The sequence below is a fragment of the Bombina bombina genome, chromosome 5 (genome assembly GCF_027579735.1).
Source record: "Bombina bombina isolate aBomBom1 chromosome 5, aBomBom1.pri, whole genome shotgun sequence".
In the NCBI taxonomy this organism is placed as follows: domain Eukaryota; kingdom Metazoa; phylum Chordata; class Amphibia; order Anura; family Bombinatoridae; genus Bombina; species Bombina bombina.
The window spans coordinates 18,407,970-18,423,911 of NC_069503.1; positions in this window are offsets into that span (position 1 = coordinate 18,407,970).

Genomic DNA, 15,942 nt, shown 5'->3' on the forward strand with positions numbered 1-15,942 from the left:
CGGGGCATGCCCCAAGAAGTTCAGCTCTTTTGCCTGTAAAAAAAAACCATACAATACCCCCCCCCCAACATTACAACCCACCACCCACATACCCCTAATCTAACCCAAACCCCCCCTTAAATAAACCTAACACTAAGCCCCTGAAGATCATCCTACCTTGTCTTCACCTCACCAGGTATCACCGATCCGTCCTGGCTCCAAAATCTTCATCCAACCCAAGCGGGGGTTGGCGATCCATCATCCGGTGCCTGAAGAGGTCCAGAAGAGGCTCCAAAGTCTTCATCCTATCCGGGAAGAAGAGGCGATCCGGACCGGCAACCATCTTGATCCAAGCGGCATCTTCTATCTTCATCCGATGACGACCGGCTCCATCCTGAAGACCTCCACCGCGGACCCATCTTCTTCCGGCGACGTCCAACTGCAGAATGACGGCTCCTTTAAGGGACATCATCCAAGATGGCGTCCCTCGAATTCCGATTGGCTGATAGGATTCTATCAGCCAATCGGAATTAAGGTAAGAATATTCTGATTGGCTGATGGAATCAGCCAATCAGAATCAAGTTCAATCCGATTGGCTGATCCAATCAGCCAATCAGATTGAGCTCGCATTCTATTGGCTGTTCCAATCGGAATTCGAGGCACGCCATCTTGGATGACGTCCCTTAAAGGAACCGTCATTCTGCAGTTGGACGTCGCCGGAAGAAGATGGGTCCGCGGTGGAAGTCTTCAGGATGGAGCCGGTCGTCATCGGATGAAGATAGAAGATGCCGCTTGGATTAAGATGGTTGCCGGTCCGGATCGCCTCTTCTTCCCGGATAGGATGAAGACTTTGGAGCCTCTTCTGGACCTCTTCAGGCACCGGATGATGGATCGCCAACCCCCGCTTGGGTTGGATGAAGATTTTGGAGCCAGGACGGATCGGTGATACCTGGTGAGGTGAAGACAAGGTAGGATGATCTTCAGGGGCTTAGTGTTAGGTTTATTTAAGGGGGGTTTGGGTTAGATTAGGGGTATGTGGGTGGTGGGTTGTAATGTTGTGGGGGGGGTATTGTATGTTTATTTTTTACAGGGAAAAGAGCTGAACTTTTTGGGGCATGCCCCGCAAAGGGCCCTGTTCAGGGCTGGTAAGGTAAAAGAGCTTTTAACTTTAGTAATTTAGAATAGGGTAGGGCATTTTTTATTTTGGGGGGCTTTGTTGTTTTATTAGGGGGCTTAGAGTAGGTGTAATTAGTTTAAAATTGTTGTAATATTTTTCTTATGTTTGTAGATATTTTTTTATTTTTTGTAACTTAGTTCTTTTTTATTTTTTGTACTTTAGCAAGTTTATTTAATTGTATTTATTTGTAGGAATTGTATTTAATTAATTTATTGATAGTGTAGTGTTAGGTTAATTGTAGGTAATTGTAGGTAGTTTATTTAATTAATTTATTGATAGTATAGTGTTAGTTTTAATTGTAACTTAGGTTAGGATTTCTTTTACAGGTAAATTTGTAATTATTTTAACTATTTTAGCTATTAAATAGTTCTTAACTATTTAATAGCTATTGTACCTGGTTAAAATAAATACAAAGTTACCTGTAAAATAAATATAAATCCTAAAATAGCTAAAATATAAATATAATTTATATTGTAGCTATATTAGGATTTATTTTACAGGTAAGTATTTAGCTTTAAATAGGAATAATTTATTTAATAAGAGTTAATTTATTTCGTTAGATTTAAATTATATTTAATTTAGGGGGGTGTTAGTGTAAGGGTTAGACTTAGCTTTAGGGGTTAATCCATTTATTAGAATAGCGGTGAGCTCCGGTCGGCAGATTAGGGGTTAATAATTGAAGTTAGGTGTCGGCGATGTTAGGGAGGGCAGATTAGGGGTTAATACTATTTATTATAGGGTTAGTGAGGCGGATTAGGGGTTAATAACTTTATTATAGTAGCGCTCAGGTCCGCTCGGCAGATTAGGGGTTAATAAGTGTAGGCAGGTGCAGGCGACGTTGTGGGGGGCAGATTAGGGGTTAATAAATATAATATAGGGGTCGGCGGTGTTAGGGGCAGCAGATTAGGGGTACATAAGGATAACGTAGGTGGCGGCGCTTTGAGGTCGGCAGATTAGGGGTTAATAAGTGTAGGCAGGTGGAGGCGACGTTGTGGGGGGAAGATTAGGGGTTAATAAATATAATATAGGGGTCGGCGGTGTTAGGGGCAGCAGATTAGGGGTACATAAGGATAACGTAGGTGGCGGCGCTTTGCGGTCGGCAGATTAGGGGTTAATAAGTGTAGGCAGGTGGAGGCGATGTTGTGGGGGGAAGATTAGGGGTTAATAAATATAATATAGGGGTCGGCGGTGTTAGGGGCAACAGATTAGGGGTACATAAGGATAACGTAGGTGGCGGTCGGCAGATTAGGGGTTAAAAAAATGTATTCGAGTGTCGGCGATGTGGGGGGACCTCGGTTTAGGGGTACATAGGAGCCTCTAACGCTGGTTTTCACGGCTACCGCCAAACTCCAAATCTAGGCCTAAGTATTTTAACTAGATAGCTATTAAATAGTCAATAACTATTTAATAGCTATTGTACCTAGTTAAAATAAATACAAAGTTGCCTGTAAAATAAATATAAATCCTAAGATAGCTACAATGTAACTATTAGTTATATTGCAGCTATATTAGGGTTTATTTTACAGGTAAGTATTTAGTTTTAAATAGGATTCATTTATTTAATTATAGTAAATTTATTTCGTTTTATTTAAATTATATTTAAGTTAGGGGGTGTTAGGGTTAGGGTTAGACTTAGGTTTAGGGGTTAATAACTTTATTATAGTAGCAGCGACGTTGGGGGCGAGAGTTTAGGGGTTAATAATTGTAGGTAGGTGGTGGCGATGTTAAGGAGGGCAGATTAGGGGTTAATAAAATTTATTATAGTGTTTGCGAGGCGGGAGTGTGGCGGTTTAGGGGTTAATACATTTATTATCGTGGCGGCGAGGTCCGGTCGGCAGATTAGGGGTTAATACTTGTAGTTAGATTGCGGCGACGTTGGGGGGGCAGATTAGGGGTTAATAACTATAATGTAGGTGTCGGCGATGTTAGGGACAGCAGATTAGGGTTTAATAGCTATAATGTAGGTGGCGGCGATGTCCGGTCGGCAGATTAGGGGTTAATACTTGCAGTTAGATTGCGGCGACGTTGGGGAGGGCAGATTAGGGGTTAATAACTATAATGTAGGGGTCGGCAATGTTAGGGACAGCAGATTAGGGGTTAATAGCTATAATGTAGGTGGCGGCGATGTCCGGTCGGCAGATTAGGGGTTTATACTTGCAGTTAGATTGCGGCGACGTTGGGGAGGGCAGATTAGGGGTTAATAACTATAATGTAGGGGTTGGCGATGTTAGGGACAGCAGATTAGGGGTTAATAGCTATAATGTAGGTGGCGGCGGTGTCCGGTCTGCAGATTAGGGGTTAATACCTGCAGTTAGATTGCGGCGACGTTGGGGAGGGCAGATTAGGGGTTAATAACTATAATGTAGGGGTCGGCGATGTTAGGGACAGCAGATTAGGGGTTAATAGCTATAATGTAGGTGGCGGCGGTGTCCGGTCGGCAGATTAGGGGTTAATACTTGTAGTTAGATTGCGGCGACTTTGGGGAGGGCAGATTAGAGGTTAATAACTATAAGGTAGGGGTTGGCGATGTTAGGGACAGCAGATTAGGGGTTAATAGCTATAATGTAGGTGGCGGCGATGTCCGGTAGGCAGATTAGGGGTTAATACTTGTAGTTAGATTGCGGCGACGTTGGGGAGGGCAGATTAGGGGTTAATAACTATAATATAGGGGTCGGCGATGTTAGGGACAGCAGATTAGGGGTTAATAGCTATAATGTAGGTGGCGGCGATATCCGGTCGGCAGATTAGGGGTTAATAAAATAATGCAGGTGTCAGCGATAGCGGGGGCGGCAGATTAGGGGTTAATAAGTGTTAGATTAGGGGTGTTTAGAGACTCGGGGTACATGTTAGGGTGTTAGGTGCAGACTTAGTGTTTCCCCATAGTAAACAATGGGGCTGCGGTGTTAGGTTTTTTTCAGCCGAAACTGCCTTATTCTTTCCTATGGGGAAATGCCGAATTTTACCGAGCTAATTTACAGAATTTTCCAAATTTCCGAATAAATCCGAAACGAATCGCACATGTCTACTTCCTGGAGCGTGCCCTGCGAAGAGTGGTGGATCAGGCCGTAGATGAGCGTGAAGAGGAAGAGTTGTGGTCTCCATCACCACCAGAAACAGCCTTATCATCATCGCTTGCTGGACCAGCGGCAACGCAGGAAGAGGATTGTGAGGAAGAGGAGTCAGAGGAGGAATGTGGCTTTGAGGAGGAGGAGGAAGACCAAGCACAACAGGCATCCCAGGGTGCTCGTTGTTGTCACCTATCTGGTACCCGTGGTGTTGTACGTGGCTGGGGGGAAGAAGATACCTTCAGTGAGATCAGTGAGGACGAGGAACGGGACATGAGTAGCTCAGCATCCAACCTTGTGCAAATGTGGTCTTTCATGTTGTTGTGCCTGTTGAGGGACACTCGTATAAAAAAGCTGAAGGAGAACGAACTGTACTGGGTGTCCACGCTACTAGACCCCCGATATAAGCATAAAGTGACTGAAATGTTACCGAATTCCCGCAAGTCGGAAAGGATAGAGCAGTTCAAAAATAAATTAAAAAGTATGCTTTACACAGCTTATAAGGGTGATGTCACAGCACAACGGGAATCTAACAGGGGAAGAGATGAAAGTAATCCTCCTCCCACGACCACGCCGGCAAGGACAGGATGCTTTCCAGACGTGTTGTTGATGGAGGACATGCGGACCTTTTTAACTCCTATGCATTGCCACAGCCCTTCGGGATCCAGCCTCAGAGAACGACTCAACCGACAGGTAGCAGACTACCTCGCATTAACTGCGGATCTCGACACTCTGAGGAGCGATGGACCCCTTGACTACTGGGTGTGCAGTCTTGACCTGTGGCCTGAGCTATCCCAATTTGCAATCAAACTTCTGGCCTGCCCAGCTTCAAGTGTCCTGTCAGAAAGGACCTTCAGTGCAGCAGGAGGTATTGTCACTGAGAAGAGAAGTCGCCTAGGTAAAAAAAGTCTTGATTATCTCACCTTTATTAAAATGAATGAGGGATGGATCCCGAAGGGACTGACATTGGGCGATACATTAGAGTAAAAAAGGCCTGATGAGATGAGCTGCCTTGGGCTAAAAATGGTACACACGCTGCTGTATTTTATCTTCGAATGCCGGATGACTTGCGTGACTTATCCACCAACAACTAGGGTTCAAGCCACAATGTTTTAGGGCACTTTCTAACTGTCAAACAAACATCAATTTTTCTGTCCACTGCTACAGCAGCGGCTGCAACAATACCTAATTTTTCAGGCATGTGTACATGCCTAATTTTTCTGGCCTCTGGTGCTGCACTGTGGCTTCAAACCCAAACCAAAAAAAAGGCACATAACAGGGATTAAACTGCTAAGAATAGTACTACTTAACACACCACTCATATCTGGTGGCACAGTAGATTGCATGTGCAGTGCCCCAAATTTGAAGTAGGAGGACCGACCAAGCATCTTTTTCCATCTCCCGGTTCCTAAAAATGATCTCTGGGTTCCAAAAAACTATGCCATACCTGTACTCGATTGTGCAAAAGGAAGTCATGGCATATGGGGTATTTCATGCTGTCATGCCTGTTGAGGGTCGGGGACCCTCGTATAAAAAGGCTGAAGGAGAATGACCTGTACTGGGTGTCCAAGCATCTTTTTCCATCTCCCGGTTCCTAAAAATTATCTCCGGGTTCCTAAAATCGATGCCATACCTGTACTCGATTGTGCAAAAGGAAGTGATGGCATATGGGGTATTTCATGCTGTCATGCCTGTTGAGGGTCGGGGACCCTCGTATAAAAAGGCTGAAGGAGAACGACCTGTACTGGGTGTGCAAGCATCTTTTTCCATCTCCCGGTTCCTAAAAATTATCTCCGGGTTCCTAAAATCGATGCCATACCTGTACTCGATTGTGCAAAAGGAAGTGATGGCATATGGGGTCTTGCATGCTGTCGTGCCTGTTGAGGGTCGGGGACCCTCGTATAAAAAGGCTGAAGGAGAACGACCTGTACTGGGTGTGCAAGCATCTTTTTCCATCTCCCGGTTCCTAAAAATTATCTCCGGGTTCCTAAAATCGATGCCATACCTGTACTCGATTGTGCAAAAGGAAGTGATGGCATATGGGGTCTTTCATGCTGTCGTGCCTGTTGAGGGTCGGGGACCCTCATATAAAAAGGCTGAAGGAGAACGACCTGTACTGGGTGTCCAAGCATCTTTTTCCATCTCCCGGTTCCTAAAAATTATCTCTGGGTTCCTAAAATCGATGCCATACCTGTACTCGATTGTGCAAAAGGAAGTGATGGCATATGGGGTCTTTCATGCTGTCGTGCCTGTTGAGGGTCGGGGACCCTCGTATAAAAAGGCTGAAGGAGAACGACCTGTACTGGGTGTCCATGCATCTTTTTCCATCTCCCGGTTCCTAAAAATTATCTCCGGGTTCATAAAATCAATGCCATACCTGTACTCGATTGTGCAAAAGGAAGTCATGGCATATGGGGTCTTTCATTCTGTCGTGCTTGTTGAGGGTCGGGGACCCTTGTATAAAAAGGCTGAAGGAGAACGACCTGTACTGGGTGTCCAAGCATCTTTTTCCATCTCCCGATTCCTAAAAATTATCTCCGGGTTCTTAAAATCGATGCCATACCTGTACTCGATTGTGCAAAAGGAAGTCATGGCATATGGGGTCTTTCATGCTGTCGTGCCTGTTGAGGGTCGGGGACCCTCGTATAAAAAGGCTGAAGGAGAACAACCTGTACTGGGTGTCCAAGCATCTTTTTTTATCTCCCGGTTCCTAAAAATTATCTCCGGGTTCCTAAAATCGATGCCATACCTGTACTCGATTGTGCAAAAGGAAGTCATGGCATATGGGGTCTTTCATGCTGTCATGCCTGTTGAGGGTCGGGGGCCCTCATATAAAAAGGCTGAAGGAGAACGACCTGTACTGGGTGTCCAAGCATCTTTTTCCTTCTCCCGGTTCCTAAAAATTATCTCCGGGTTCCTATAATCGATGCCATACCTGTACTCGATTGTGCAAAAGGAAGTCATGGCATATGGGGTCTTTCATGCTGTCGTGCCTGTTGAGGGTCGGGGACCCTCGTATAAAAAGGCTGAAGGAGAACGACCTGTACTGGGTGTCCAAGCATCTTTTTTTATCTCCCGGTTCATAAAAATTATCTCCGGGTTCCTAAAATCGATGCCATACTTGTACTCGATTGTGCAAAAGGAAGTCATGGCATATGGGGTCTTTCATGCTGTCGTGCCTGTTGAGGGTCGGGGACCCTCGTATAAAAAGACTGAAGGAGAACGACCTGTACTGGGTGTCCAAGCATCTTTTTCCATCTCCCGGTTCCTAAAATCCATGCCATATACACGTCCCCGCAGTGGAAGGTACCCAGCCACAATTTCTTTGCACAAAAGGCAATCCCAGACCCCAACATGTACTCGATTGTGCAAAAGGAAGTAACCTAACCATGGGTCCTAGACCGCACGTCTTTATAATTCTCTGTCTGGGAAATTATATATCTATCAAATCTATCTATTTATCTATCAAATCTATCTAACTATCAATCGTATCTATCAAATGTGTATTGAATCTATTGATCTACGTAATTTGTATCTATCAAATGTATATTGCATCTATTGATCTATGTAATTCGTATCTATCAAATGTATATTGCATCTATTGATCTATGTAATTCATATCTATCAAATGTATATTGCATCTTTTGATCTATGTAATTCGTATCTATCAAATGTATATTGCATCTATTGATCTATGTAATTCGTATCTATCAAATGTATATTGCATCTATTGATCTATGTAATTCGTATCTATCAAATGTATATTGCATCTATTGATCTATGTAATTCGTATCTATCAAATATATATTGCATCTTTTGATCTATGTAATTCGTATCTATCAAATGTATATTGCATCTATTGATCTATGTAATTCGTATCTATCAAATGTATATTGCATCTATTGATCTATGTAATTCGTATCTATCAAATGTATATTGCATCTATTGATCTTAATCTATCTAATTCGTATCTATCAAAGGTATATTGCATCTATTGATCTATGTAATTCGTATCTATCAAATGTATAATGCATCTTTTGATCTATGTAATTCGTATCTATCAAATGTATATTGCATCTATTGATCTATGTAATTCGTATCTATCAAATGTATATTGCATCTATTGATCTATGTAATTTGTATCTATCAAATGTATATTGCATCTATTGATCTATGTAATTCGTATCTATGTATATTGCATCTATTGATCTATGTAATTCGTATCTATCAAATGTATATTGCATCTATTGATCTATGTAAATTGTATCTATCCAATGTATATTGCATCTATTGATCTATGTAATCTATGTATCTATCTATCAAATCTATCTATCTCGTGGCCGGACTGTTTTGTGACAGCCACTTGTGTTTCGGCCAAATTTGAAGTAGGAGGACCGACCAAGCATCTTTTTCCATCTCCCAGTTCCTAAAATCCATGCCATATATACCTCCCCCGATAGGGGGAGTAACAGGTATTAAACTGCTTAGAATAGTACTACTTAACACACCACTCATATCTGGTGGCACAATAGATTGCACGGGCAGTGCCCCAAATTTGAAGCAGGAGGACCGACCAAGCATCTTTTTCCATCTCCCGGTTCCGAAAATCCATGCCATATACACGTCCCCTGGTGCCGCAACTGCCTCTGGGAACCTTAACATGGGTCCCAGACTGCACATCTTGTAATTCTCTGTCTGGGAAATTATATATCTATCAAATCTATATATTTATCTATCAAATCTATCTAACTATCAATCGTATCTTTAAAATATATATTGCATCTATTGATCTATGTAATTCGTATATATCAAATGTATATTGCATCTATTGATCTTAATCTATGTAATTCGTATCTATCAAATGTATATTTTATCTATTGATCTATGTAATTCGTATCTATCAAATGTATATTGCATCTTTTGATCTATGTAATTCGTATCTATCAAATGTATATTGCATCTATTGATCTATGTAATTCGTACCTATCAAATGTATATTGCATCTATTGATCAATGTAATTTGTATCTATCAAATGTATATTGCATCTATTGATCTATGTAATTCATATCTATGTATATTGCATCTATTGATCTATGTAATTCGTATCTATCCAATGTATATTGCATCTATTGATCTATGTAATCTATGTATCTATCTATCAAATCTATCTATCTCGTGGCCGGACTGTTTTGTGACAGCCACTTGTGTTTCGGCAAAATTTGAAGTAGAAGGACCGACCAAGCATCTTTTTCCATCTCCCGGTTCCTAAAATCCATGCCATATGCACCTCCCCCGATAGTGGGAGTAACAGGTATTAAACTGCTAAGAATAGTATTACTTAACACACCACTCATATCTGGTGGCACAATAGATTGCACGGGCAGTGCCCAAAATTTGAAGCAGGAGGACTGACCAAGCATCTTTTTCCATCTCCCGGTTCCGAAAATCCATGCCATATACACGTCCCCTGGCGCCGCAACTGCCTCTGGGAACCTTACCATGGGTCACAGACTGCACCTCTTGTAATTCTCTGGCTGGTAAATTATATATCTATCAAATCCATCTATTTATCTATCAAATCTATCTAACTATCAATCGTATCTATAAAATATATATTGCATCTATTGATCTATGTAATTCGTATCTATCAAATGCATATTACATCTATTGATCTATGTAAATCGTATCTATCAAATGTATATTGCATCTATTGATCTATGTAATTTGTATCTATCAAATGTTTATTGCATCTATTGATCTATGTAATTTGTATCTATCAAATGTATATTGCATTTATTGATCTATGAAATTTGTATCTATCAAATGTATATTGCATCTATTGATCTATGTAATTCGTATCTATCAAATGTACATTGCATCTATTGATCTATGTAATTTGTATCTATCAAATGTATATTGCATCTATTGATCTATGTAATTCATATCTATGTATATTGCATCTATTGATCTATGTAATTCGTATCTATCAAATGTATATTGCATCTATTGATCTATGTAATTTGCATCTATCCAATGTATATTGCATCTATTGATCTATGTAATCTATGTATCTATCTATCAAATCTATCTATCTCGTGGCCGGACTGTTTTGTGACAGCCACTTGTGTTTCGGCCAAATTTGAAGTAGGAGGACCGACCAAGCATCTTTTTCCATCTTCCGGTTCCTAAAATCCATGCCATATACACCTCCCCCGATAGGGGGAGTAACAGGTATTAAACTGCTAAGAATAGTACTACTTAACACACCACTCATATCTGGTGGCACAATAGATTGCACGGGCAGTGCCCCAAATTTGAAGCAGGAGGACCGACCAAGCATCTTTTTCCATCTCCCGGTTCTGAAAATCCATGCCATATACACGTCCCCTGGCGCCGCAACTGCCTCTGGGAACCTTACCATGGGTCCCACCCGGCATGTCTTGTAATTCTCAGTCTGGGAAATTATATATCTATCAAATCTATATATTTATCTATCAAATCTATCTAACTATCAATTGTATCTATAAAATATTTATTGCATCTATTGATCTATATTATGCAGGGGATCAGTAAGAGACTGATTAAGGGGTACAAATATAGCACTCTGGAACGTTGGAAATAGTATAAGGAAATTTAATAATAATAAATAACTTTTATTAGATCATATTAAAATCAGGGTTGACATACATATTAAAATACACATTGGTCTACTACCATATAGCCATAAGATAGTGGTTATAACAACAACACCACCGAATAAGTATTCGTGTTGTATTGGGTATGCAGATGACTACCAAACAATTACCTAGAAGGGTGATGCTATTGATCTGCTAGAAAATTCGGTCATTACCTTATTTATACCATAAATGGATTAATGATATATTGTTTGTTATATCATCCAATAGTCAGGAAAAGCCTGACTGGTTACCTTATTAGTACCTGTGTTGCAAACAATAATACTAGTCAGGAAAAGCCTGACTGGGTTACCTTATTAGTACCTTTGTTACAGACAGAAATGCTAGTCAGGAAAAACCTGACTGGTTACCTTATTAGTACCTATGTTGTGGACAGTAATAAATGATATAATACCGTGCGGTGGTCAGGAAAAGCCTGACCTGTTACCTTGTAATACCTATATTAGAGAATGGATGGTCATGGAGAGCTTACTAAGTAGTAAATCATGTAAGATGGTTTTATAAAGATTTGGGAAACGCCCAAATTATATACCTTTTTATTACCTTGAGTTGTTTAAATTGTTACCATCAAAAGTTACTTTTTACCATAACGAAGCATATGTTCAAACAATTCTTGGTTGAAAGGCTACTCTATAAATTAATATTATAGCTATGATAGTTATTCACCAACAATATTTAGGATAAGCCTAACAACTCTGTAATATCTTCATCTAATATGTTAAGCAGAAACGGTATCTGTATGCTAGACTTGTCCAGTAATGTAACGTTATTCTATAAGGCTATGACCTGTCCAATAATGTAACGTTATTCTATAAGGCTATGACCGCCTAAGCGGTTTGGATTCTAAAGTTAAATAGTCATTTATATTGTAGTAGTATACCAATTATTATTAAAAACAACAAGAAGGGAAAGGGGGATTGCCACTGACGCGTTTGGCCGTAGTGGCTGTATCAAAGGGCAGTCTCACTCTGTCTTCGTGAGGTTTATATACCCTTATCTGTTATTTGATTGGCTGCCAAAAAGGGGCTTGATTTTTTAGGCATCATTTATTGGTGGAGAAGGTGGGTATGTTTTTATTCTGAATTCTGATTGGTCTTTTTGCTGTATAGATTTGACGATATTCGTACATTGAATATAGTTTATATTATATATGTATTGTGTAGATTACTTCTTTTTTATGTTCACATATATACCATTATTCAAACATACTCGTTTTATAGTTATATTTCATTGTTACATATCTTTCTAAAATTCCATCGATTTCATTGGTTTTAATACTTGTCACTAATCTCATATTATTTAGTTCTCATTGGTTTAACGGTTTGTCAATCATTCTTCTTTTAGAAGAGTTGCGTATAAGATCAGCTATTGGTTATAGAGGCTGTCACTCATGAGATAGCTCTTTTCTCATGCCGATACGTCATCCACAACTTGGTCACTTGACCCTCAAAGTGCACAATTGGCCTTTGTGGATCGACTTCTATAGGTTAGAGATGTTGTCAATCTCTAACCTATAGAAGTCGATCCACAAAGGCCAATTGTGGATCGACTTCTATAGGTTAGAGATGTTGTCAATCTCTAACCTATAGAAGTCGATCCACAAAGGCTAATTGTGCACTTTGAGGGTCAAGTGACCAGGTTGTGGATGACGTATCGGCATGAGAAAAGAGCTATCTCATGAGTGACAGCCTCTATAAAAAATAGCTGATCTTATACGCAACTCTTCTAAAAGAAGAATGATTGACAAACCGTTAAACCAATGAGAACTAAATAATATGAGATTAGTGACAAGTATTAAAACCAATGAAATCGATGGAATTTTAGAAAGATATGTAACAATGAAATATAACTATAAAACGAGAATGTTTGAATAATGGTATATATGTGAACATAAAAAAGAAGTAATCTACACAATACTTATATAATATAAACTATATTCAATGTACGAATATCGTAAAATCTATACGGCAAAAAGACCAATCAGAATTCAGAATAAAAACATACCCACCTTCTCCACCAATAAACGATGCCTAAAAAATCAAGCCCCTTTTTGGCAGCCAATCGAATAACAGATAAGGGTATATAAACCTTACGAAGACAGAGTGAGACTGCCCTTTGATACAGCCACTACGGCCAAACGCGTCAGTGGCAATCCCCCTTTCCCTTCTTGTTGTTTTTAATAATAATTGGTATACTACTACAATATAAATGACTATTTAACTTTAGAATCCAAACCGCTTAGGCGGTCATAGCCTTATAGAATAACGTTACATTATTGGACAGGTCATAGCCTTATAGAATAACGTTACATTACTGGACAAGTCTAGCATACAGATACCGTTTCTGCTTAACATATTAGATGAAGATATTACAGAGTTGTTAGGCTTATCCTAAATATTGTTGGTGAATAACTATCATAGCTATAATATTAATTTATAGAGTAGCCTTTCAACCAAGAATTGTTTGAACATATGCTTCGTTATGGTAAAAAGTAACTTTTGATGGTAACAATTTAAACAACTCAAGGTAATAAAAAGGTATATAATTTGGGCGTTTCCCAAATCTTTATAAAACCATCTTACATGATTTACTACTTAGTAAGCTCTCCATGACCATCCATTCTCTAATATAGGTATTACAAGGTAACAGGTCAGGCTTTTCCTGACCACTGCACGGTATTATATCATTTATTACTGTCCACAACATAGGTACTAATAAGGTAACCAGTCAGGTTTTTCCTGACTAGCATTTCTGTCTGTAACATAGGTACTAATAAGGTAACCCAGTCAGGCTTTTCCTGACTAGTATTATTGTTTGCAACACAGGTACTAATAAGGTAACCAGTCAGGCTTTTCCTGACTATTGGATGATATAACAAACAATATATCATTAATCCATTTATGGTATAAATAAGGTAATGACCGAATTTTCTAGCAGATCAATAGCATCACCCTTCTAGGTAATTGTTTGGTAGTCATCTGCATACCCAATACAACACGAATACTTATTCGGTGGTGTTGTTGTTATAACCACTATCTTATGGCTATATGGTAGTAGACCAATGTGTATTGTAATATGTATGTCAACCCTGATTTTAATATGATCTAATAAAAGTTATTTTTTATTATTAAATTTCCTTATACTTTTTCCAACGTTCCAGAGTGCTATATTTGTACCCCTTAATCAGTCTCTTACTGATCCCCTGCATAATATAGTAATTGGTACAAGCACCTACCCCCAATCAGATAATAATTATATATTGAGATTCATTTTACTCAATATTCAGTAAAGTATAGGGGGAACGTTTAACCATATTTTTCAGTTTCGAGTAGTGCCATTGTTTCTTTTTCTGTTAATAATACTTGTCATATCTAGTAAAATACTAGATTTCTACAATAGAGCACACTCTACTCTCTCCTACTCTAATAGGAAGAGAGCAGAAATACAAATCAAATATCATGACTACATTAGATCAAGATATGGCTGCCAGACAGCAAAAAAGGATGAAAGACTTAAATGCAGTATTCAATACATCTACAGGCATTTGTAATGAAATACCTGATATGAACAATACATTAAGAGAATTACACAAAACATTATACAAGCAGTCAAAGGTATGGTGGAATCACCATTTTTTTGAACGCTATATTACAAACAATCTAATTCCACGAGGACTACGTGTCCAACTATTTCCGGCCTTCCAATTTAAAGACAAAAATCTAGTTAATGAATGGGAAGAAGCATTAACAGAGTGCTCACAAAAATTGATGTCTATTTTAGTAAAACATGACAAATCAGAGGTAGCAAGGTTTCAAACTGAGATAGATGAGTATAAATCCAAACTAACAGAATTTGAACATTTGGAAGATTTCCAAAAACTGTATCAACAATACCAAAAAGAATTAGACAAACTGGAGGAAGAAATAACTAAAACAAAAGGTCAAAAATTATATAGGGACAAAACTGACTTTGCTAACCACAAAGTATATAGATGGAGACAAATAGGTTTTTTCAAAAACAATAAGACATCTAATAACATCATACAAACTGATATATCTGATACAGAGGAGGAATCAGATGGAACAACCACAGATAATAATGAGACTCCAGTTCCCAATTCAAGTACAAATATTCCACCACGTGCACACTCTAGTTTTTTAGGTCCCAGTTCAGGGTCAGAAACAGACACACCAGGCGAGGGAGAAGTAAAAACAAGGGCCAAAAGGAAGCCCCAGGAACATCACAGAAGGGAAACACGGGGTGCCAAGCAGAGAAAAAGAACAGTGAGTCCATTCTCCCATATCAGACTGAACAATTGAATATAATCAATCTTTCTGACCATACGCTGACTGAACACCATTCATCTGTTTTAACCAAAGGGCTATCTTTTTGTCCAAATAACAAATTAGACAAATTCTTATTAACAAAAGATATTCATCTATTTGTTAGGAAATTGATGTTGAAAAAGATACATCATATGAGAAATAACCCCAACAACACTGAATGGACCAATGATGAACTACAAAGCCTAAAAGACCTAGAAGACCTCTTACAAGAAAGTGATGATACACAAACTAATGCTAAATGGCGTGACCTAATTAAGAACAAATCACAATACATACCAAACATTTCACAATTCCACAACATACAAACTTTTAACCAAATAGTTTGCAATGAGATCAATTCCCTGACTGTGTGGAACACAAGTACAAATATCTCATTATCAGAACAACAAGCACTCAGGGAAATTGAAAGTTGGGATGATGTAGTGATAAAAGGTTCTGATAAGGGTGGTAATATTGTTATCTGGCTGGTGGAACAATATTTAAAGGAGGCCAATAAACAACTGGATGACATAAACTGTTATAAGAAATTAATATTTAATCCATCAGCATCCTTCAAAAGACAATATGACACCATAATTGAAATGGCTAAAAATAACTGTATCATTAACAACAAATAATTTAAATTCTTACAAGTAAAAAATCCAAGAATCTCCACACTATATTTAATCCCCAAAATACA